Source organism: Ambystoma mexicanum, chromosome 6q (genome assembly GCF_040938575.1).
Source record: "Ambystoma mexicanum isolate Mex_15411 chromosome 6q, UKY_AmexF1_1, whole genome shotgun sequence".
In the NCBI taxonomy this organism is placed as follows: domain Eukaryota; kingdom Metazoa; phylum Chordata; class Amphibia; order Caudata; family Ambystomatidae; genus Ambystoma; species Ambystoma mexicanum.
Genome location: NC_090937.1, coordinates 1493357653 through 1493382795, shown reverse-complemented (window position 1 = coordinate 1493382795; position 25143 = coordinate 1493357653).

Sequence of the window (25143 nt, the reverse complement as noted above, 5' to 3'; positions counted from 1 at the left end):
AAGCACAGGCCACAACGGAGGTGCCTGTGTGTAATCCTGTCCCAATCCTGTGACTGCATCATCCGACACCAACATGGATGCCTCCATCCAGACCCATTTTCAGGGAGGGGATGCGCGTACAACAACTGGCCTTCTTCTCCCTGCGGATGTTGCAATCCGTGACCGCATTGAGCCTGTCCTAGCAGGGGTGGCGTGCGCCAATGTGGGATTCGGGATGACGTGCAGGGTTCTCATCTGAACAATGCACTTCATTTTGAATCCCTCTTTGGCTGCGTCGACCTACTAGGACAGGTTGTCAGCACTGGGTTAATCCATGTGCTGGAACTTCTTGCGACCCCCTCCTCAACAGAACCCCCTATACGCCAGTTTTCGTCCGTGCCATCTTCCCACCCAAGTATCACCTGGGCCCCCTGTGGAGCTGCCCTAGAGCCAGCGGCCAGGCTGGTGGAGGACACATCCCTGCCATAGTCGGGAGTCAAAGGTCAAGCAGGGTTGACCACCCCTCCAGCTGGTCCTCAGCAAAAGGAGGACATACAGGCATTAACAGGCAGGGCATGTGCATGGCAGCAGCAGGCTCAGGGTGGGAGCGATCATGGCTCAGGGCCATCAACATCACAGTGGCAGGCATCGGCCGTTGGGCAGAAGAACCCAGGATTGGGAGTGTCTTCTGTGTGGCAGCGGTTGGGCGGGCAGATAGATGCGGAGCGGTGGCAGGCAGAGAGGACATGGCTCACTATGGTCAAGGCAGAGAAATCCATGCACAGGGCATTGAGGCGGGCTGAGTGCCTCGAGGCAAATCGCAGGGAGTTGGAGGAGGCCATGGCTGCATCCCTGCGAGACCTCGAGGCCAGGGAAGAGGCCCACCTCTGGAACATCGACATGGAGTTCCATGATGCTCTGGCCCGGAACATCAAAGAGTGAGCCATTGGACTAGCCCGCCGCCTTTGTATATAGTTCTTTAGGCTTAGGTTTCATTTGTTGTATATAGTTTTTTTTTTATATAGGATTTTTGGTAGGTTCCCTTTTGTTTGGGGATCATGGATCCCTCGGACTTGCAGTGTAAATAGTTCTAGATTTGTACCTACTTTCGTTATTTCAACATCCCATGGATCAATGTTTTTTTGTGCTTTTGGTTTTTATTAACTTTATATGGACTTTGGCGATGGACCACTTTTCAGTTTTTATGTCGTGGATTTTTGTTTTTCATTGGATTTTACTATTATTTTGTATTGCTTTCATTATTTCTTAATTTGCATGTGTGATTTTCATTATGTAATTTATTATGTTTTTTAATACATTTCATATATCTTCATTATTGGTGTTGCGTACTCTGTTGGTTTTGTGCATGTCTCTATGAGCATTGCCTCAGTCATGTGTTGCCACTGTGTGGCTCCCTTGTACATTTATGTATGGCCATGCTGGTTCTTTTAAGACTCACATGGCATGGGTAATTAGGGAGTGGGTGCAGTGGATGGTTGCATGCTTGTACTGGGGGAAAGGGGATTTGGGTTGGCATTAGGGCCATGGGTCTGTTTTTTTATGACATGGTGTTTGGTGGGCCATGTGTCGGGGCCTGCTGGCAGGTGCCCTTTCAATGGGGGGTGTGGTGGGACATGAGTCGGGGCCTGTTGAAAGGTGACCATCAATGGGGGTGGGTGGGGGTGGGGACATGAGTCAGGGCCTGCTGGCAGGTGCTCGTCAATGGGGGCTGGGTGGGGGTGGGGGACATGAGTCAGGGCCTACCAAGTGCATGGTGACATGTGGCCTGCTTGTGGGGCATGCCCAGTGGGGACATGAGTCGGGGTCTGCTGGCAGGTGCCCATCAATGCGGGTGGGTGGGGGACATGAGTCAGGGCCTGCTGGCAGGTGCCCGTCAATGGGGGGTGGGTGGGGGTGGGAGACATGAGTCGGGCCTACCAAGTGCATGGTGACATGTGGCCTGCTTGTGGGGCATGCCCAGTGGTGATGAGCTGCCTGGGGGACATGGGGAGGGGGGCCACACCCAGGAGGACCCACACTGCCCAATCGCGTGTAAAGCTCCCTGCACACTCCCAGAATATGCGTACCCTGCTCTCGCCAGCTAAATCGTGTGTAAAACTACCTGCACACCCCTCGGAATACACATACCCCGCTCACACCAGCGAAATTGCATGTAAAACTCCCCGCGCACCCCTCGGATTATGCATACCACGCTTACGCCAGCAAAATTGCATGTAAAACTCCCCACGCACCCCTCGACAAGGGAGTTGCTAGGTCTGGAAAAGACCTGGGGCTAAGCTGATGTTGGAACTGTTGGAATTGGGTGCTAGCTAGTCTTTGGCTGTAGCTCCTGAGATTCTATCAGGGGCTACAACCAAAAGATCAGGGGCTATAGCCCCTTTAGCCCCCCTAGCAACGCCCCTGCCCCTCGACATATGCGTACCCAGCTTGCGCCAGCGAAATCACGTGTAAAACTCCCCACGCACCACTCGGAATATGCGATCCCCGTTCGCGCCAGTGAAATCGTGTGTAAAACTCCCTGCGCACCCCTCGGAATACGCATACCCGCTCGCGCCAGCAAAATCGGATCTAATGCTCCCTGCGCACCCCCAGTATACACGCAATCAGACCATCCATCCTCCCCATGACCGAAGGCAGCCCTTCACCCCTTGTCATGCCCCGCAGGAAGACTATCACCCCGGTCATGCTCCGCAGGCAGCCCTTCACCCCTTGGTCATGCTCCGCAGGCAGACCATCACCCCTGGACATGCCCCACAGGCAGCCCCTCACCCCTGGGCATGCCCTGCCAGCAGCCCATCACCCCTGGGCATGCCCTGCAGGCAGCCCATCCACCCTGACAAAGACCCGCAGGCAGCCCATCACGCCTGGGCATGCCCCGCAGACAGCCCATCACCCCTGGGCATGCCCCAAGACAGCCCTTCACCCCAGGTCATGCCCCGAAGGCAGCCCTTCACCCCAGGGCATGCCCTGCAGGCAGCCCTAGACCTCTGGTCATGCCCGGCATGCAGCCCTTCACCCCTGGGCACGCCCTGCAGACAGCCCTCACCCCTGGTCATGCTCTGCAGGCAGCCTGACACCCCTGGGCATGCCCCACAGGCCGCCCATCCACCCGGACCATGCCCTGCAGGCAGCCCATCACCCCAGGGCATGCCCCGAAGGCAGAGCTTCACCCCTGATCATGCCCCGCAGACAGCCCATCACCTCTGGGCATGCCCCGCAGGCAGCCCATCACCCCTGGGCATGCCCCGCAGGCAGCCCTTCACCTCTGGGCATGCCCCGTAGGCAGTCAATCACCCCTGGGCATGCTCCGCAGGCAGCCCCCACCACAGGGGGGACTTTTTCCATGTGATTTTGCTGGCCCAAGCAGGGTACGCATATTCCGGGGGTGCGTGGGGATTTTTCCACACGATTTCGCTGGCGCGAGTGGGTTACGCCTATTCCGAGGGGTGTGCAGGGAGTTTTACATGCAATTTGGCTGGCGCGAGCATGGTACACGTAATCCGAGTGGTGCACGGGGAGTTTTACACGCGATTTCATTGGCGCGAGCGAGGTACGTGTATTCTGAGGGGTGCGTGTGGAGTTTTACACGTGATTTCGCTGACGCAAGCGGGTTACGTGTAATCCGAGTGGTGCGCTGGGAATTTTACACGCGATTTTGCTGGCGCGAGCAGGTTACACATAATCCGAGGGGTGCGTGGGGAGTTTTACACACGATTTTGCTGGCGAGAGCACGGTATGCGTAATCCGATGGTTGCGCGGGGAGTTTTACATGCGATTTCGCTGGTGCGTGAGGGCTGTGTGGCGTTTTTAGCTCGTTTTCATGGTTGGGGGCTGAATGCATGTCCACTGGCATTTGTGCCATGTACGGGATTTGTGCAATGTTCTTGGCACACGGGGCAAGGTTGGGGGCATAACTGGCGCTGCTGCAGGGTCGCTGAGCCACTGTGCGCCACGGCTGATTATCAATGTTAGTATCCATGATTACGTTGTGCGTCAAAATGGGTTTTGGTGCACCCGGCTGGCGCAGATTGGTGCACACTCCCTCTGTGCACCAGACACGTGCGCCACTTCTGCGCTGAATTCTATGAATTACCCCCTTAATCTAAATTGACTTCTGCTGCAAAACAGATATAACAATATGGTTAAGTATTTGGCGTATGTCTCTCAGATGAAAATGATAGACATAAAATATGGGAGATTCTCTATTATACCACTTATAAGATTTTATAAGGGCAAACTATTACCATTCCTAACCTAGGGAGGGGAAACTAAATTAGTTAAAGTTTGTTGGGAAAAAATAGAGTGAGTTCTTTAGAGGCATGTACTACATTTTCTTAGGGGAGTTCAATATCTATTATTCGGCAAGAGCTCGGCTGAAATCCGTTCAAGCATACGTTGATAGGAAGTCTCCCATTTTTTTCACCAAGATCTTAAATCCTCCTAGTTGCTCGTAAACAGGATGTCTGAAGTCAACGACAAACAGACACTTCTAGTATTAATGTTATGAATCTCGTGGAAGCTCGCCTGAGATGAAAAAACATGAAAAAGGAAATTGGACTATCTGGATTCAAACCACAGTCAGAAATTCCACTCTACATTGTATTGATTCCCGCTTCTAGACAAAAAAGGACTTGAAAACATGTCTCTGTATCTAAGGAAATCCTCAAACAGAAGGTAGGGATGAATTTTCTTATATTCTGGTTAAACCTTCACCTGTATATATCAATAGACGGTATATAAATGTAACAACAGTTCATCCAAACTAGTCGATAATTTAAGAAAATATCAGTTTATTTAAAACAAAGTGTTAAATACATAGATTAAATTAAACACATGTGTATGCATAATGTGTATTATACATAGCATAAATAACTTTAAAATAAAGTGCTAGTGATAAAAAGGTTCTGTAGTTTGATTACAGGTTTTCTGTAGGTATACAGATATAACATCACGGCCTCAGGATAGGTTGTGGATGTACTATTCAGCTGTGGCTAAATCCAAAATGATACATATACTGATCTAGTATGAACAATTAGCTATATCTTGCTCTTGACATGTTTCAGTTCACTACTTGAGTATGGAACCTTCTTCAGGAGAAAAAAAATACAATAGGGCCCATGGAGGGTTCTCATTTGTTTGCAAACTTATGACTGGAAGCCAAAAGTGTTGCATTAAAACCTGTGAAACCACTCATTTTCTACAAAGCAGTACTAGGTACTTGCCTAGCAGCAGGATAAGTGGGAAATTCGGCAATAACTAGTCAGGTAAATCCTTCACAAACACTTTCAGAACCTAGGCAGTATTATATTAAGCCTACATCTATCAGTGCCAACACTGAACCCACAATGACCATTTCCAAGTAGTACGGAGAAGTGCAGTTTAGTTCATTCAAAGGATTTCCAAATGGTCAATTGTATTGGATCCCAACGTGTCTGCAAACGTTATGTTTGAGAAGGGCAAGGCAATAGAAGTTGAACTTGCAGAACACCCAAAAGTTTGAAAGGCTATGTCTGTGCATGTGCCTTGAGATGCTGAAACCATATGTGAATCCACCTAGGATAACGTGACAGGCAGCGCCCAAACTCATCATTTTCCATGATATTTTCAATAGTTTGCTAAATGGTCTCTCTGCTTCTTCATAATAATAGATCTTCCTAAAGCTTCACCGTTCTTCTTACAATGGTCTCTTACTTATCTATCAGCAATTCCTTATAAAACTTACTGCACAGTCCCAACCTTCAGCCCAGTTAAAGTTTAAAATAAGCTTTGTCTACACTCAGGGTCAAATACACCACAACATTTTGTTGTTTTCTCTCCTAATAAAAGATGTTGGTTTTTGTAACAAAAGGCACACTGTTGTTAACCAAAACAAATAGTGTTACTGACTAAAATGGACATGACATAACTTTTTTTCTAAGAGTGTTAACAGTAGTGCATAGAGAAGGGGAGAGGGTGTTGGTTTCCTCTGTACATTTAGAATCAGGAACATTTCTTGAACAACCAACAACCATTGCATTAAAAGATTGGGGTAATGGTTGCTCTCTACATTCGCATTCACTTCCATGTTCACTAGTGAGGGCAAACCAATGGCATCAACAACAATTTAGACAAAACGGCTTTTCCTTGTTTAGGTCCTATGGGTTGATCGGGCTGGCCAGTCTCCCTGTTAGGTTGCATCAAAAGCCTTGTCCCAAGTTGATTCATATATACAGGTGGCTAAAGGTTTGTAGATCTCTTAAGAGCGCAGTTCATGTATGCTGCATGCTTCATCTTCCTCCTCCTGCACCCCCAAAAACAACCATACATTCAAACTGATCATTACAAATGCATAATCTATTGTACTAGCCCACACTCCAAAGCCAATATTGCCAACGATTTATCTGGGGAAAGCATGCCTATAGCACTATGTATCACATTTACCTCTGTCTAAATGAATAATACAATTCCCCACTTGTGCGGCTGCTAGAGTGTGTGGTTGCTAACACTGGATATGTGCTATAAACAGATGTAAGCACATAGGTTTGGAGCCCGGATTTCTTTGTGCATGCTATATGAGCTGCTCAACTGTATCATCCAACTTGCTTTAGAGGATGGATATTTTGCATGATATTGACAGCAGGGACAATCAGCGTAGGGAGCCGGGCTAAGCTTCCTCCTTACATGGCAGTGGGGGGGGCTCAACACATCAGTCCAACTCGATCAATTGGTTGTGCACATGGGGAAAGCAGTTGGGGCAATAACCGGGTCAACATTGGGTTAGCCAAAGTATTTTATAATCATTCACTGCCTAGCTCTAATGTGGCGAGTCACCTGCTAAAATGACCCACTTGTAAATCCTATTGGTGGAAAAGTCCTGCATTCAAAAGAAAGGAGACTGTCTGCCCAAAAAATGATCAGTTAGCACAATTCTGATAACATTGCAATCCTTATTTGAATCACAGGGAAGACTATCTACTTCCTCTCCGTTCGTACAACTAATGGACTGTTAGCCTTTCCAAATAATTAACCATTAGCTCCTCTCTTATATTCGAGAGTTGTCATGTTCCTAAGCACAATGTAGCCACTTTGGGAGAGTTGTGAAGGATGCTGTCCTACTAAAATCCTGGTCACCTCTACCATTGCACTCTCCTGTTATTCATTATCATACTTCTGTGCAATTACATCGCTGGGAATAGTTGTTGGGGTTTCACTGCTTCATTGTTGAAGCCCGGTGAACATAGTGGGGGGATTATTTGCTGCATGGTTAGCAATGGCCCGTAACACATTTGGGATACATTGATCCATTTTAGGAATGGGACCTGAATGGATATTAGCACAATCAGAGGTCACCCTTTCAATATCAAATGCGGTTTAAACCCAGAAGTTTATTGCCTGCCTAACTAAAGAAACAGATATAGATGCCCTTGGAAGTGAACAGAAAGGACTGTCATTTGTATTTTGTTAAGCAGTACTTTGACTAGCAAGTTCAAGTTAACTGATTAATCACAAAGCATGTTGCTTTCACGAGTGAGGGCACTGACGTCTTTACAGAGTATCAACCAAACTAGGCAGGTGATACAATGTATAGGTTGAGGATAAACTATTGAAAGGCCCCTGTTTTCCCAGGGAAGAGTATTAGTTTGAGCATGATGTGGGAATTATTCCCTATGCCCTAAGTGGGAGCTGGATTAAGAGAAGGATGGGTAAAAACAAAACCATTTAAAACACCCAGGATATGTTCTAACATTTAAAGTGAACGAAAAAAAGTTGTAGCTAGAAATGTCATTAGTCACAAAGTTACATTTAAATTAATTCATTCAATGTTGCCAGACGTTGTCTGTGCTGGGTAGGTCATAGGGCTCACATCTTAATTAAGAAATACAGGTTTAAGAGACCATTTGGTGTGTGAGAACAGGTAGAAAAGGGTAACTTCGTCTTAACAAGCTATGCTCACAAAGTGCTAATAACTCTTGGTGACTTGTGTGTCCTTTAATGAACGTTCACTTGTGACCCAGAGTCATGTGTTTTCTCTCTTCCATTATAATTAGTTTTGTTCATAAAATTACTCAACCTATTTTGTTAATTACATTTTTGTCCTGGACAATTAGAGTCCCAATACTTTTTTTAAAAAAATAAGTATTTATTTAAAGCGTGATTCAGTAAAAGTGTAATGGTACACACATTATTCAAGATAATACATATAATTCCAAAACATCAAATTTAAAAATCATTATATACATTATTTCAATTGGTTTCATATATTATAACCGTGCTACAATTAAATACAATTAAATAAAGCATATCCAGTAACTGTCTGCAATTTCATTATATTTAATTGATCTTATCACTTATCAACATGCACTGCTTAGTTATCGCAACGATATGGGAGAGTTGATTACCCACTAAACATAATTTCCAGGAATCATCTGTAATTATATCATCCAACCTACATATATGGAGCTAGATAGATATAATTCTATTGAATGTGTAAATGTGCCACAATGCAATAGAAGTTATCTAGTGGTTTGAAACTGACCTGAAACCCCACAGAGTCTACACATGCGCGTTTACCATGCCAGTCCAAAGTGTGGGCCAACTGGCATGAGACATGGTAGTTGGTTTAATCTTAAGAGGAGAAGCACATTTCTAAGTGTGGGTGGTGGGAACCTTAATAAATAACACTGAGGCTTATCCTTTAAATAAGTGCATGAGACCAGTTCCTGAATGGTCTTTTTCCCAGCAGCACATTCAAGACTATTCCTTTGCAGAAGTCGTTAAGCACCCTATACTGGGTGGAACAAATAGCTTTATGTATGAATCTGTAAATTGCCTTAATAATTGCTTTAAACATTTTAATGTACAGCACCCACTTATTCATGGAAGCCATGGTGCTCAATGCAATGAACCAACATTCCAGACTAGGGGTGTCACAGTATTGGTTTTATGGTGGTATGATAGCCTTCTTGCCAAATGGCGGTATATCATGGTTATGATATGATATGATATGGTATTTATAACACGCCTATACACAAGTGTTTCAAGGTGCGACGAGGCAAGGGAGGGGGAACAAAGGGAAGACAGACAACGATCCTACTAGACCAGGTGTCATTCAGATCGTGCAAGTGCATGGGAATGGGGAAAGGGAAAAGTGCATGGGGGAAGGGAGAGGGGGGAAGTGCAGTATAAGGGATAGTACAATAAATAAGATAAATAAAAACGGCCAGCAAGTGGCAAGTGTATGGTAAGTGCAGAATATAAGTGCTGGTAGGGGGACTGTAAGGATACAGAAAACAGTCCCCAGGTGCAGGGGTTGCCAGCGAGGCAGTGCAGGTGGGTGGGCAACTGGCGGGCTTGGGCCCAAGATCAGAGGGAGGCCAGGTATCCAGTGCAGTATCTGGTCGAAAAATCAACAGGGGAGAGGGGGAGTGAAAGCAGAAGCAAAGAGGAAGGTTTTGAGGTGCTTCCAAAACCAGAGATGGTTCTCCTCAAGTTTCAGGGAGGCAGGAAGGCTGTTCCAGAGGGAGGCCCCTGCCGAAGAAAGAGATCGACCACCAACTCGTTGCTTGGAGAAGCGACTGACCCTGAGGGAGTTGGAGCCGGAAGAGCGAAGAGGTTGAGAAGGAAGATATTTAGGAAGAGAGAGTTGAAGGTATTTCGGCCCCAGGCCCCAGAAGGCCTTGTGGGCAATGCAGAGGGTTTTGAACTTAATCCTCGCAGCCACTGGGAGCCAGTGTAGAGATTTCAGTCCTGGAGAGATACGATCCCTGGGTTTGAGGCCAAGGACAAGTCTTGCAGTCCTGTTCTGGATAAGTTGCAGAGGGCGAAGAGTAGAGGCAGGCAGATTTAGATATACGCTGTTACAATAGTCCAGCTTAGAGAGAACCAGGGCTCTGGAGACAGTGAGCGTCTGGGGGAAGGAGAGGAAAGGAAGAATACCTCTGAGGAGGTGCAGCTGGTAGGGTGACTTCTTAGAGACATCAGAGATGTGAGGAGAGAAGGAGAGTGTGGAGTCGAAGATGACCCAAGGTTTTTAGCCATGCAGGTGGGAGCGGGAAGAGGGCCAAGAGAGGCCGGCCAGAGAGCTACAGGGAAGGAGGGAGTGGGTGTGCCGATGAGTAGAATCTCAGTCTTACTGGCATTAAGGCAGAGGTCATTGGCGGCACACCACTCCTGGATAGCAGACAGACAGTCAGAGATGAGGGAAGGAGAAGCGGAGGCCGAGGGTAGCCTGAAAATGAGCTGAGTATCATCCGCATACCACTGAAAGTTGGGGCAGAGGGCAGCAATGCGGTGGGCAAGGAGTGCCAGGTATTGGTTGAACAGCCAGGGAGAGAGGTTAGATCCCTGGGGGACACCACAGGTAGAGACAAAGATATCGGAGAGGAAAGACCCAAGTTGGACCTGGGAGGGTCGGTCGGAGAGGAAAGAAGTCAGCCACGCCAGAGCCTGACCAGTGATACCCAGGTTATCCCGGACACGGTTGAGCAGGATGGCATGGTTGACAGTGTCAAAGGCAGAGGAGAGATCAAGTAATATGAGAACACATGTGGTGTTAGAGTCAACGTTGGAGAGCAGGTCTTCATGGATGTTCAGGAGAGCAGTTTCCGTGCTTCTGGCAGCTCTGAAGCCAGACTGATGGTCATGAATGCAACCGACAGATTCAGTGTGGAGATTGAGCTGGTTGATGGCCAGTTTCTCCAGGTGCTTGCCCAGGAAGGGGGTGATGGAGATTGAGCGATAGTTAGCTGGGCAGGAGGGGTCGGCAGAGGGTTTCTTAAGAAGAGAGTTCACAAGGGAGTGCTTCAGAGGGGATGGGAAGACTCCAGTGGCGAAGAAGTGATTGCAGAAATCAGCCAGGGCAGGAGGCAGGGAGTCGATGTGGTCCTTGATCGTTTTGGAGGAACAGGGTTGAACCTGTTTCGACGAGACTTTCATAGATCGGACTTGTCTAGAAACCTTGTCTGTGGAGAACAGGGGAAAGGCAGAGAAGGGGGAGGTGAGGTGGCTGCAGAGAGGCCAAAGGAGGAGCAGGGAGTTGGTGGAGGTAGGGGATAGGAGAAGAGAGAGGACAGGATGTCCTGAGTTTTAGAGATGAAGTGAGAAGCCAGTGCCATACAGAAGGCCTGGGAGGGGATAGGGGAGGTAGAGACTGCGGCAGGATTGGCCAGTTCCTTGCAGATTTTAAAGAGTTTGGCTGAGTTGTTTGATTCCGCAGAGACGCGGGCTTGGATATGGGCTCTCTTCTTGATTAGGACAGAGAGCCGGTATTGTCTTTGGGGCAGGCGGCAGGCCAGTTTGTCAGAGGATGTACACGAAGCACGCCATTTCCTCTCGGCTACGGTGCACTTGAGTTTTAGGGTGACGAGGTCCGAGTCGTACCATGAGTTGCACTTGGCTTTGGACTTCAAGTGGATTCTCATGACAGGGGCAAGGATATCAAGAGTATCAGATATAGCAGAGTGGAGCATGGAGAGGGCCGTGTCAGGGTGAGAGTCAGCCATAGGGGGAGGAGGAGGTGATAAGGTGGCAGTGAAAGCCTCAACTGACACGCGCTTCATGGGTCGGATGACCGAGAAGGTGGGTGGCAGTGCTGGAGGTGGCTTGGCCTGGGGGGTAGGGTGGGTGAGGTGGGCGGAGAGGAGAAAGTGATCACTCCAGGAGAGAGGAGTGGAGAGAGGGGCAGAGAGGGGAAGGTCTGAGGAGATCAGGACACCCAGAGTGTGTCCTGCAGAATGAGTTGGGCCAGAGGGGAGAATAGTGAGTGAGAGAGAGTCGTAAAGGTCGCGAAAGAGTACAGAGGGAGGGTTATCGCGCTATAGCAGGTGAAGTTTACTAATCTTAACAAATAGTTTCTTAAAGGTCATAAATTGCCTGCATTTTGAAACTAGTCTCTACACATCTTTAGCTGATCCTCCAGGATTCTAAGGCAGCTGCAGATTGGTCTTTCATGGCGCTCACTCATTGATCGCTTCAAATGAAAGAGTGACTAGTGGAAGTGTTAAAATGCACACTTTGAGCAATGAGCTTGCTGCTCAGTCACAGCTTATCGCTTTGAAAATTGGCCTGCATTATTTTGGAACCACATGGCATGAGCATCATGATCCCTTGCTTTGATCAGTCATAAAACATTTTTTTGATAACGCGTTATCCCATTAAAGAGAGAAAAGTCACTCATGTGAGGTCTGAAAGCCCATGTCATTGTGTTTCTTTTGTCAAAATGTCACACCCAAGACACACTTACCAAAAGGTTGCATATTGATTAAATCACTATAGCTTGTTTTCCATCTGCCTGGTGTATTATAAAGGTCTGATGTTGGAGTCACCACTGACCATGTAATCCTAACAGGACAGCGTTCAGTGGGTGCTGTCGATTTCTATCTTGGTTCTTGCAATAAATGTTCATTTACCTTCTTAAACATAGTGGCACAAAAACTTTTTGAAAATGACAGTTAAAATACATACTGGCACAAATATGGCCTAGACCACCACATTACCACAGCCCCATTATTACCATTTTCCACAGGCCTAAGTGCATTAGGACCCTTGTCATGTGAGTTGAGACGGAGGAAGGCTTTCATGGGTGGTGTCACAAATCGAGGAAAGACCTGAGAAATATCTCACCCAAATTGCTCTGGATACTTCAAATTGAATGTAGAATCTGTCCTGCCAGCCTGAGTCCAGTGCTATATGCAGAAGGCAGGTGAAGGATCAAGCGTAGCAAAAACTCTAGTGCCAATGTGTAAATCTACACAGAGGACAGTTGGAGGGGGCAGTTTATATGCTAGCACAAAGCACTGATGGGCCCAGTGATCATACAGTCGACAGAGCTAACGTTTTTTGTGGACATGCATCAGAAGGGCATCTAGTTCATTCCCCCTTTGAATTCTGGGATGTGTAGTTTCCCATCTTTCAAATTGGTGGGAAAACTGCAAATCGGCTGATCTTTGACCCGACTACTGATCACAGAGAAAAAGCGGTCACAGCATCAAGGCTGCATTTACTAATGGGGCCTCCCTCTCCTCATACTCTTGTTCGCGAAACGCCACATCGCACAGTGGAAGATCTAGAATGTGCAGCACTTGCTTACTGCAACCTTTCCAAATCAGATTGAAAAGCTCACTTAATAGCTGCAGGCCCTCAAACGGTATACCAGTATAAACAATGTGACGGTTATTATAGTTCAATTAAGCTGTTCACGGTATCTATAACGATATACCGTTATACCGTTACACCCCTATTCCAGACAAATACTTAAAACCGGCACTGATTTATTTATGGTCAAAAGATTTTCCCTGCCACTCTGGATCGCCAGATTTTCCCTGCCACTCTGTCAAGCCAAGCAACTTTAGTGTCCATGGAGGCATCATATCTTTATAAAATACCTGGCACAATGCTCTACTTGTTAACAAAAATCAAACCCTTATTGCTATAGCCTCCTAGTTGGCTTATATAGTTCTTTATCATAGCATATACTTGTCAAAGAAAGAGTTGAATAGAAAATAGAAAATATTCATAACGAAAGAAATTACAAACTTTGAAAAAGAATAAAGCTAAACTAGATTAATTAGCCAAATAATAAAAGCTGCGTGAACTCATTTCAGTATTGTACTCTTCTATTTTTCATGGTAAGTAAAGCAGACACAGAGTTAGTCCTGTGATATTGAAAACATGACAAAATGAATACTATTTACATAAATGCTAGTAAATACATGATTATATCTGCCAGAACGTCCACCCACTTGTTTCAACCACATGGATGACATAAGTTCTCTGACTTAGAACTACTAGATCCATTATACCATTTAAGAGCAAATGAAGTAAGGGTGCTCCCAGATATCCTCAGTCCAAGAGATCATTTCGAGACTCAGTAAATGAAGAGCGCATGAGCCAGATGGGATGTCTAACGTCTTGTTAAAGCAAGACCCATTCAATGGTTCAGTTTCTTACTCACCTTATACGAACCCATCCTAAAATCCCTTCGCACTTTCCACTTCTCCCCCTTCCATGTACTTTTCCCCTCCCCCTTTCCCATGCAATTGCGCATTCTCAATGTCACTGGGGGTAGTAAGATCACTGTTTCGTTCTCCTCTGTTCCCCTCCATTGCCTTGTCGCGCTCTAGAACACATGTGTACGAGGGCGATAGAAATAAAATATCAATATCAATGTCAATATAAAAAATACCGCTTACATGGAAAATAGCGGTGACTATCCCAATCTATAAGAAGGGGAAAAGATCGGATCCAGTAAACTATTGGCCAAATACATTGCTGGACATGTGGGAAAATATTTGCACAACTAACTCTAAAGGCCTTGTCAACCTGGAGCATGGCAACGAGACACAGGTTTGAGTGGCAAGCTGGGTTTCAGAAACATATAGGGACAAGCTAGGGACAAGCTTGAACATCTTTATAATTAACATCCTGAAGGCAGAAGTGGAGAGAAAGAAAAATTGAAAACTAAGTGTAGCTTTCATAGTCCTCACTCAGGCCTTCGGCATGGTCAAACGGCCAAGTCTATTGAATAAGTTTGAAGAGTGGGGATGTCTGATGGTCTTTCTAGAAATAATAAAAGACCTCTATTCTGGGACCTCCATAAGAGTCAGGATGGACAGGCCAGGACTCTTATCTACTAAAATACCTACCAACAAAGGATTTAACAAGGATATCCATTGGCTCCAGAACAATTTAACTTGTTTATTTCGGAAATCAAAGACAATCTTCTAAATGTCCGTTGATTTTCACCTACAGTAGCCGGAACTCCCATTAGTCATCTCTTAGATGCTGACAACGTTGTACTGATGGACCAGATGCTTATCGGCCTACAACGCCAACAAGACGCCGAAGAAAAATACATTGAAGCAAATGGCCTCAAAGTAAATCCAAAGAAATCAAGGATAATGGCCTTCGTTCTGACGACAGGGGGAACACGTAAAAAAATCAAACGCATGGTATTTATCAGGTGATAAAATACAAGAGATTAAAAGATTTATATACCTGGTAGTTTACCTAAACACCAGTAAAACAGATTCCTCAAGATTGGAGACCTTGACTTCAAAGGCCATACATTTGACAAGCCAGGGAAGATTACTCCTTAAAACATTTTGTGGGTTCTCAACTTTCCCACAGGGTTCATGCTACAGGTTGAAGGTTGTTCTTATTTTAAGAACCTCTTTTATATTCCAAGCCAAAAATTGGTTGGAGAGTACTTTCTGGATGAGAGTACTACGATTGCCGAAAATTACACCGATCCAGGAAATCCATATGAAATGAGGTCTAACATCTATTAAAGCCACAGTGACTTGGAAATCACTCACCCTCTATAGAAAATGGGAGGATTTGTGACTGTAAAGAAAGCTCTCGAAGACAACAACGAACATGTGTTACAAGAGTGGAGAACTTTTTGCCAGGCTATCATAATATATCTGGGAGAATCAGATGTTAAAGAACCCAGACAAGATCCCAAAAAAATGATACAAGTTGGACTCTATATTGACTCAAGAGGAACGACATTCCTAACATTATATGGAAAACCCTTAGAGGAAGCCATTAGTTTAAACACCCTCCCAAAATATCTGTGCCAGTTTCCGAACTGGCACAACAGAGATCTTGAGATTAGGACTAAACCTGTTACCTACCATGGAAATCCTGAGTCGCAGACATAAAAGCAAACAAGATCGAGCATGTAGACTATGCAAAGTAAAGGACTCGCAAGAAACGCTCAAACACTTGGTACTATTTTGTCCATTGGTTCAGGAGGCAAGAACGCCCCTTTTGAGTAAAGAGATCAATAGATACCCTTCAAGCACATCGGAATAATGGTGGAGGGAGTTACTCGTAGGGGATCGCATCACAACAACCTTAGCATAGATTAAACTGGTAAAAATAATATTCGAAAGGGTCAAAGCGTCAAAGAGATGAAGGACCTTGGAAATTGGACTGTAGCCCTGTGATTGGAAGTGATAATTGAGGACTGAATTCAACTGTTTAAAAAGTGATTTCATAATTTAATGAAGAAAGGCAAAAGGTGTTCACGTGTATAACCATTTAAGCCAATAAAATGTTTTAATGTATTTTTTTTTTTTAAATTGACAGGAACATTTGTGTTCTTCTTGAGGACATTATTTATCAGACTCCAACATTTCTTGGAGTCATTGGTGGCCAATGTGTGCAGCATGATATGCCATCTCTACCTCTTTATGGACATTTTATGATTTCCTAATCAATTGTTATAAAGTCCCTTCATTGGGCGTACTTTAGTTCTCTGTATATCAATCATGGTGCGCTTGTATTTTATGATACATCAAATTTTTCATCTCATCTGCCTTTTCCTTCCAGCTACAACGAGATCACGCACTACACCATCTTCCTGGACCACATGTTTACCTCCCACTAATCCAAAGGTATTTGTTAGGTCACATTAGTCAGTTCATCAAAACAGCTGTAAACATCAAATCACTAAGGACATTTTCAGTGAAAAAATCTACCTGTTGATTTGTTCTTGTGATGTTATTGTTGGTGCAGGAAATACTATTACCACAGCAATTTGTTCCACGTACTCTATATGTTAACTTTGGAACATTGGCCTCTTAACAATCAACCTTATACCAATGGCGGCATGATCACTAAAGTTATTGTATATCGTGTCCATATCAAGGACTCTATCATAGTCTTTAAATTATAGAAAATAAGAATAGTCCAATACTGACTTATGTTTTCCTAACTGCCAGAAATACTTACCCAGAACATCCCCACAAGTACGCCCATTGAGCATGCACACGAATGTATTTTCACAATCATACGAATCGTCTTCTTAAATGGAAAAACATGAAAAGCTGTGAAGTAGCCTTGCATTTAGCCATTACTTTACATAGAAAAGACTTCCAAGCCCCAAATGTAGAATTCATCCCTTTTAAACATCTGCACCCCGCAATGTGTATGACAAACAAGCTGAAGTGGTATACCTGTCTGCCCTCCCTAAACACTGGGGCAGAAATCATGTGGAACACATAGCAGACACTGTTTGTCAAAGAACCTCCAAACCAGGTGACCTTCCTCGTGGGTACAGACCAGCCAGCTAATCCTGGTAAACACATTTTTATGTAAAACCTGATGAACTAAAACCCTTATTAAAATTGAAAAGTACAAACAGCCCTTAAAATCCCTAGCCTAAGGATCAGACTCGACACAGTCAATGGCCTAGATTGAGACAGTTTCCGACTCGTACCATCTTCCACTTCCCTGAGTACCACGGTGATTGGCATACAATAAACAAAGATCAGAAATAGGTGCTAGTATAAGTCCGAAGCTGACAGCATATCTGGTGTTCGATCCTTGATGCTCTCAGCTGGCATGGTAAGTATAAAGATATCAAAGTGGCAGTTTTACTTGCACACATTGTCAGCAACTTCCAGTGTCATTTGTCACACTGGCATCACCACAAGTCCCATCCGGGTGCTTGGAAATTGTGATGGGGACGTCGTCAGACAGGAAAGGGGCTTTGGATCTTGAGGCAAACGTACCTCAGCAACTGTCAGAGACTTTTGCCACATACACTACTCTTGGCCTGTCGATGATGCAGGATTTAAAAGCGTTTGCTCTATTTAATTTTCTAACAACATATGGCCTGACTTTTATTGTGTCTTTATTGTTTCTTCTGTTATGGTTGCAGTCATTGACTCTCACCCACAACATCTCACCCCTTTTGACTCAAGGATATTAGCTACACTGCCTTAATAGAATATCGTCGGATCCAGAACTGGTTCCGTACATATGCCGACTTAAATGCATTTTCTCCCTTCTAATGGAAAATTAGTTAAAATGTTTCTGTATGCTACATACATTGCTAGCAGTATACTTAAAAATGTTTTAAATTTGAGATTTAAGCTAACAAAAACACCATATTTAAACATGTAATGTATTCACTGTATATACTGAGAAATGAAAACTTGGTGAGAATGGTGAACATATAGATCCGATTATAAGAAAATATGATGCAATTTTTAAATCTGTTTGATTTAATGAATGCTCATGTCACCATACATACAACAGTGACCTGTGCATTTCTGTGGGGTTTGTTCTAGCAGTTATAATGTGCTGACAAGCCCCCTTGTATCCACTGGAGCCGGGCGCATCCTCCCAAATAAAAGATGACAAGCAGCTCTGGCCAAGGTGGGTATTGAGAGCTGATTTTACAATGTGGGCCATTGAAGCCTATGTCCTTAGCAATGATAAACAACGGATAAAGAATGCACATTGTTTGGGGCAAAATACCCTATTGTTCTTGGCAATGCCGCAGGCAACAGGCGAGGCCATGTGACCTGTGCCCCATGGCAGCCAGGCAGCGGAGAGGGGCGAACTACAGCCCAACAAATAGGTCAGTGCTCCCCTTCTCCCCCACCACAACTGCAAGACGATGTGCAGTCACCGACCCGGGAAGCAAAGAAGGAAGGTCAGGGTGTTAATCAACACCTTTCCCTTCCTCCCAAAGGGATGCGAAGTACCAGGGCTCGGGGAAAAAAGGGAAGTAGGCGGGGAGCATTTGTTTAGGCAACATAAGGGCAAATGTTGTCGGCACCAGCTGCCGGGTGGGGGCTGGCACCACATCACCCCCACACAGACACAACAAGGTCCCAGGGTATGGGTCCTATATAGGGAGCTGCTTTTTCAGCAGAAAACAGAATCAGTTTGGGTCCCGGCACGGGTACCCAAGCAAACCAGTTTGTGGTCCCTGCACGGGGACCCAAACAAAAGAGTACTTTGTGTACACAGAGTCGCTTCTTTTTGTGAGCATTGATCGGCTCAAATTTGTTTCCCTCTGTGGAGGAGGTTTTTTCTGTAATGTTACTTCGCCACCCAGGGCACTTTAAAAATCCTATTGGCTAGCTTCCCCGCATTTAATACCCTGTCAGGGGAGCAGAAACCCACGGCAACAAGCACTGCGGCTGAAGCAGAAAAAACAGCAGAGTGGGCAAGAAGAAGCACCAACGCTGCTCAATCAATACAGGCGTTTTCACACTAAGAAACGGATCAGCAAGGTATCCGACAAGAGAAGCAGCAATGGCTGCAGCCACAAATGCCCGACCAATGGGCACAAACAGACGAGCAGAGGACCAGAGCTGCAGGCTGCAAACAGCGACACCCACAAAGTGCGCCTAAACCCAACAGATCTTTCATGAACCGCAACACGGTAGGGCCGGAGAAAGCCTGTGCAGCAGCGAAGGTCTGGCAGCATAGGCGGAGAGCGAGCCGACAGCAATTGTCAGACAAAGAGAAACCCGACTACCCTTTCAGGAGCCATTTCAACACCGGAAGACCTAGGCAAGCCGGAGAGTGAGTCTACAAGCGATTTCCAACCGAAGAAAGGTGGAGGAATTTGCATACACATGGTAACAGTTGCGAAGCCCCGGCCAGGGTTGCCACGCAATGTGTGCACAAAAACTGAAATGGCACGTTGGAAGTGGGACAACACAGAGCATCTCCGTGAGAACTCTACACAAGCACATTACGTTTATTTTAAAGACATTATCAAAAACTGCTACATTTGCAAGGTTTTCAGCAGCAAGACACAAACAGTTTGAGACCATGCGCGGGATCTCTAACACACCGGGTAGACTGCAAACACAGAGTCTCATATTTTTCTTGAACATTGCACTGTTCATGTCACTCCAACTTGAGTTTGTTCTCACTCCGTTTCTAGAAGGTGGCAAACAATCCTCACAGAAACAGAACGTTGTTGGAGGACGAGGGGTTGCTGGGCACCACTACTCCAAAACTGCTTGACGAGAGCACGGCTTTGGAGGCCCAAAACCGGTAAGATCGACACACCTCAAGCCATGGCTACAGCACGGTCACTCCTAATAAACCCTGAAGCAAAAAACAATAAAATCATTGCAGAAGTCGCAGTTGCTGACCAGCGGTCCAGGAAGCCTCAGAAGACTGATTGGGTTCAGCACAACCTACAAGAAGGCTCCAGCGGCCGATGGCGGAAGTTTTCGAGATACACTGTAGCGATTTGGAGCTCTGCCGGGGGATACCGCGGCAATGCTTGCACGTTTGCAGACAAGAACCTTTGAAAGCAAGACGACACAGAGCTTTCTCCGGGGAATTTCTTTTACGAGAGACCATTACGATTGTGAATTATTGATAGGGAATTTATCTTTCAGACAAACAGGGATAAGAGACTGCTGTTTGAGGCACATCGAGGCTGTCTAAACCGTTAGCCTCAACAAAAGGTCGCTGTTAGAGACATTTAAGCTGCAAGTAACACAAGTAAGTATGGGCAGCATTTTTCATTTTAACTCTAAAAAAAAATTAAAAAAAGGCGCAGCATGGTCCAACATGCCCAAAAGAGCAAAAGAGAAGGTTAAGCACTAGAAAAATCATGCAGCACCCCAGCCTTTTCCAAGCTAATATGAAGTTTTTATTGAGTTTTAAAAACCACAGGGAAGCCAACACACAGAAAATCCACAGAAAATAGCACATTGATTATGGGGAACAACATAGCAGTACCCTGAACACGGGGTGCAATGCAGCAATTGTGGAAGCAGCATTCAGATGCCAGAGGTTGCAGCAGTAGTTATCACAAGCTGCAATCCACAAAACACTTGTGTGACATTTTCCTAAATCTACACATCATTACCCTGCGCGGGGCACAATGAGAGATGTATCAGACCAGCAAGATGCTGGAGGTTGCGGTTAAAATTATTATTGCTGAAGCAACAAAAAGAAGGGGATGGTCGACCATTTAAGGGCAGCAAACGCACAAGCCAAGGCACACCAGTCAAATCCTACAGCAGCACGCTCTTAAGCGGTTTAAGAAGATAGTCTGTAGCAATAATGAGCACAAAACAGCTACAACAGCCGCAGCAAGGATCTAAGCACTTTGAAATGCTTCTCCAGTTATATAAGTGATGCTGAAGCACACATTTATATCAGCCAATCAACTGAGACAGCTAATCAAGGGAGAAACACACCACACAGCTACCCGAATGGATCATGGCAACATATTTCTGTATGCACAGAATAAACAACAGAACCCTGAAAACGGGTTTTGAAACACGGCATACTATTTCTGTGTACGCAGAATAAACAACAGGGCCCAGAAAACAGGGCTCGAATCCCACAACATAAGGAGAACCCGTACACGGGGGACCCATCTTGCGGCATCACTCCATAAGGAGTGCAACAGAATTAGACTGCAAGCACAGAATGGGACAACACCAATCCGCCGAAGTTGCCCAGAAACAGACGGAACATGGCAGCTAATGATATGGAGCCATGAGAAGAATGGGAGACGGGAACCCATGTTGCGAAACCACTCCATAAGGATTGCATTAGAATTAGGTTGCAAGCACAGCATGGGACAACACCAGTCAGGCGAAGTTGCCCGATACAGACGGAACATGGCAGCTAACAGTAAGGAGCCATGAGAAGAATGGGAGACGGCGCCGAAACACCAATGATAAGGTAAGCACGGGACAATCAGGGGGGAAATAGTAGACACATGAGGTGCAAAATGCTGATGTCGCCATAACCAGGCATGGGCCCACAAAATCACACAAACAAGCAGACAATAACCAGATCAGAAACAAATAACTAGAAAAGATTTGACAACTGATCTGTCAGGTAGCACAGCGGGCAGAGTGTTTGTCTTAACATCCGCTCGGAGACTGCGGATCCAGGTTCCAGGCCAGGCAGTACCAAACACAGCCCACCAGCCCTACAACAGCAAGATATTGTCCATCATATACCCAAACTCAACACCTGAGAAATAGCTCAGTGCAATGTTGCAGTGACTTGATAGCAGCAGGGCACAGGTTCCTGTTCCCAGATCGAATGAGCAAATTAAAAAAAAAAATATATATATATATATATATATATTACACGGCCACTCTGGGCCACTCTGAATTTGTTTGGTGAGGTTTGGTCCGGGGGGGGGGGGGGGGAGTTATAGGGGGTTCCCAAAACTTATTTTTTCCCCATAGACTGAATGGGTGCAAAACTTTGAGCACAGCCGAAACCGCTGGACGAATTTTCACCAAATGTGCGGCAGGGGCTTGGTCCCGAAAACATGCTTTTGTTAATTTGGTGAAAATCCATCCAGTAGTTTTCTTTAAAACGATCAAAAAGTAGGTCTCAAAAAATGTGTGATATCTATGTCCGCTCCGCGGAGACACTTCCCTGTTCGCTCCGTGGGCAGGACACCAATAGGCTAATGGGCTTGCGTCATGACCGCGGACACGCGACATGTCCGTCGATTGGCTGGAGTGAGACGTGATGTGCGTCAGATTGTTCAGATGCGCCTGCCATCTTGGATCCGCCGACAGCGCAGTGGCGAACAGAGGCGAAATGCAGTTTTGGGGAGTGTTTTGGTGTGTTAGAGTGCTTGGGGAGGTTTAGGGAGTAAGAGATGGGTGAAATACTGTATTTGTTTAGGTGGCAGGTGCTACTGATGTATTCGCCATGCCCGCGCTGTCTGGGAAGTTTGTAATTACTGAAAATGAGGGGTGTCGTAAGGATAGTATTTCCGTCCGTGCTGTGCGTAGGTAAGTTGAAACTGTTCTAAGGACACGTGTGGTGTCAGCGGACATTAAAATTGAGTTTATGCCGCAGTTCAAATTTTTGATTCTATGGGTGCGATACTGAGTTATAAGCCACCATGGGTGTGATATGCTGCGGTGGTTGTGGCCAGGGCCTAGAGTCTTGGGTACATGGCCGCAGGCCATAGGCTGTAGGCCATACACCCAAGACTCTAGGCCCTGGCCACAACCACCGCAGCATATCACACCCATAGAATGGAAAATGTATTAGGTGGTTGTGGGCAGGGCCTATAGTGCTGGGTGCAAATTGAGTATATTGCACAGTTAAAAAATGTTATTCTATGGGTGTGGTGCTGAGTTATAAGCCACCATGGATGTGATATGCTGCAGTGGTTGTTGCCAGGGCCTAGAGTCTTGGGTACATGGCCGCAGGCCGTAGGCCGTAGGCCATACACCCAAGACTCTAGGCCCTGCCCACAACCACTGCAGCATATCACACCCATAGAATCGAATATGTATCAGGTGGTTGTGGGCAGGGCCTAGAGTGTTGGGTGCAAATTGAGTATATGCCGCAGTTAACATTTTTGATTCTATGGGTGTGGTACTGAGTTATAGGCCACCATGGGTGTGATATGCTGCAGTGGTTGTGGCCAGGGCCTAGAGTCTTGGGTACATGGCCGCAGGACGTAGGCTGTAGGCCATACACCCAAGACTCTAGGCCCTGGCCACAACCACCGCAGCATATCACACCCATAGAATGGAATATGTATCAGGTGGTTGTAGGCAGGGCCTATAGTGTTGGGTGCAAATTGAGTATATTGCACAGTTAAAATCTTTGATTCTATGGTTGTGGTACTGAGTTATAAGCCACCATGTGTGTGATATGCTGTGGTGGTTGTGGCCAGGGCCTAGAGTCTTGGGTACATGGCTGCAGGTCGTAGGCTGTAGGCCATACACCCAAGACTCTAGGCCCTGGCCACAACCGCCGCAGCATATCACACCCATAGAATCGAATATGTATCAGGTGGTTGTGGGCAGGGCCTAGAGTGTTGGGTGCAAATTGAGTATATTGCGCAGTTAAAATGTTTGATTCTATGGGCGTGGTACTGAGTTATAAGCCACCATGGGTGTGATATGCTACGGTGGCTGTGGCAAACTTTGGTATGGGTGCATGGCCTTCAGCCATATACCCAAGACTCTAGGCCCTGGCCACAACCACCGCAGCATATCACAGCCATATATACACCCATAGTATTGAATATCTATCAGGTGGTTGTGGGGAGGGCCTAGAGTCTTGGGTGCATGGCCAAAGGCCATGCACCCAAGACCAAAGTTATAAGTAGTGAAGTTATAAGCCACAATGGGTGTGATATGCTGGGGTGGTTGTGGCCAGGACCTAGAGTCTTGGGTGCATGGCCACAGGCCGTATGCTGTAGGCCATAGGCTATACACCCATGACTGTAGGGCCTGGCCACAACCACCACACCATATGAAAGCCGTAAATCACTTCTATAGATTTGAATATCTATCAAATGTTTTCTGTGATAAAAGAAAAGAGCATGTTAGTGTGTGTATTTTGTAAAGACTTATTACATTGAATAATAGACATTTCAACTTTTTCTGGACCCTCATATTTGCTTCACAAACCAGTGTACTGTGCATTTCGCTCAGTTTCTGTGTTTGTTTTTCAAATCATTGGGTTTGTGGGAAAAAAAAATCCTTGTCGGATTAAAAAAAAATGTTTTTGTTATGTTACAGTATATTTGTTTGTTTCCTTTCAGTCTTCACTTGTTGTTTCTGGTTTATGTTTCATCTGTTGGCTTGTTGCAGATTTCTGAAGCAGTTAGATACCTGTTGGCATATTCTAACTGTCTATTTTTTGTTCCAATTTAGTGGTATTCACTTATCTGTTTGTTTGTTATAGAATCTTGGGCCAGATAGATACCTGTTGGCGTATTCTAACTGTTTATAGTTTTTTATTAGAATTTTTTAAGCGTTTGTAAGATTTGCTGGTAATCTCTGTTTTAGATTAATGGTACTATCATGACATTCAAACCATCCACATTTCTTTTTAATATATGCAGTGTAGTGACCTGCATTGGTTGTGGTTCCTGCATGGTAGATTATACCTACTGTTGTGAATGTTTTCTTACCAAGTGATACTTGACCGTGTGTAAATCCAGTCAGCTTGCAGTTGTTTTTGGTACCATCTGCATTGTAACGTAGAAGCATTAGTATTACTTAGTTATTATGTGTTTGTATTAGTAAGGTGGAGCGTTTATCTGAATTGCAGGTAGTATATAATCTGCCATGATTTGCATTTTGTACAAGCTGCTGAAATGGAATGGATTCACAATTAGGTATGGATACATACACAAAGCGCTCATTAGGGATTTATTCCTGCGTCACATTGTTGCAGAGAGTGCATGTATGTTTCCACATGTATGAAATATGGAAGATCTCATTTATAGGTATGTTTTTGTATTCAAGTACTTGTAGTAAGTACATTTGAAATTATTGTGGCTCTTCTTGTGAGTTTATAGTGAATTTCACCAATCCAGCACAGTAGTCCAATTCTTGTCTTGTTCCGTGAACACTATATGTGTTGTCAGGATTGTTTGTTGCA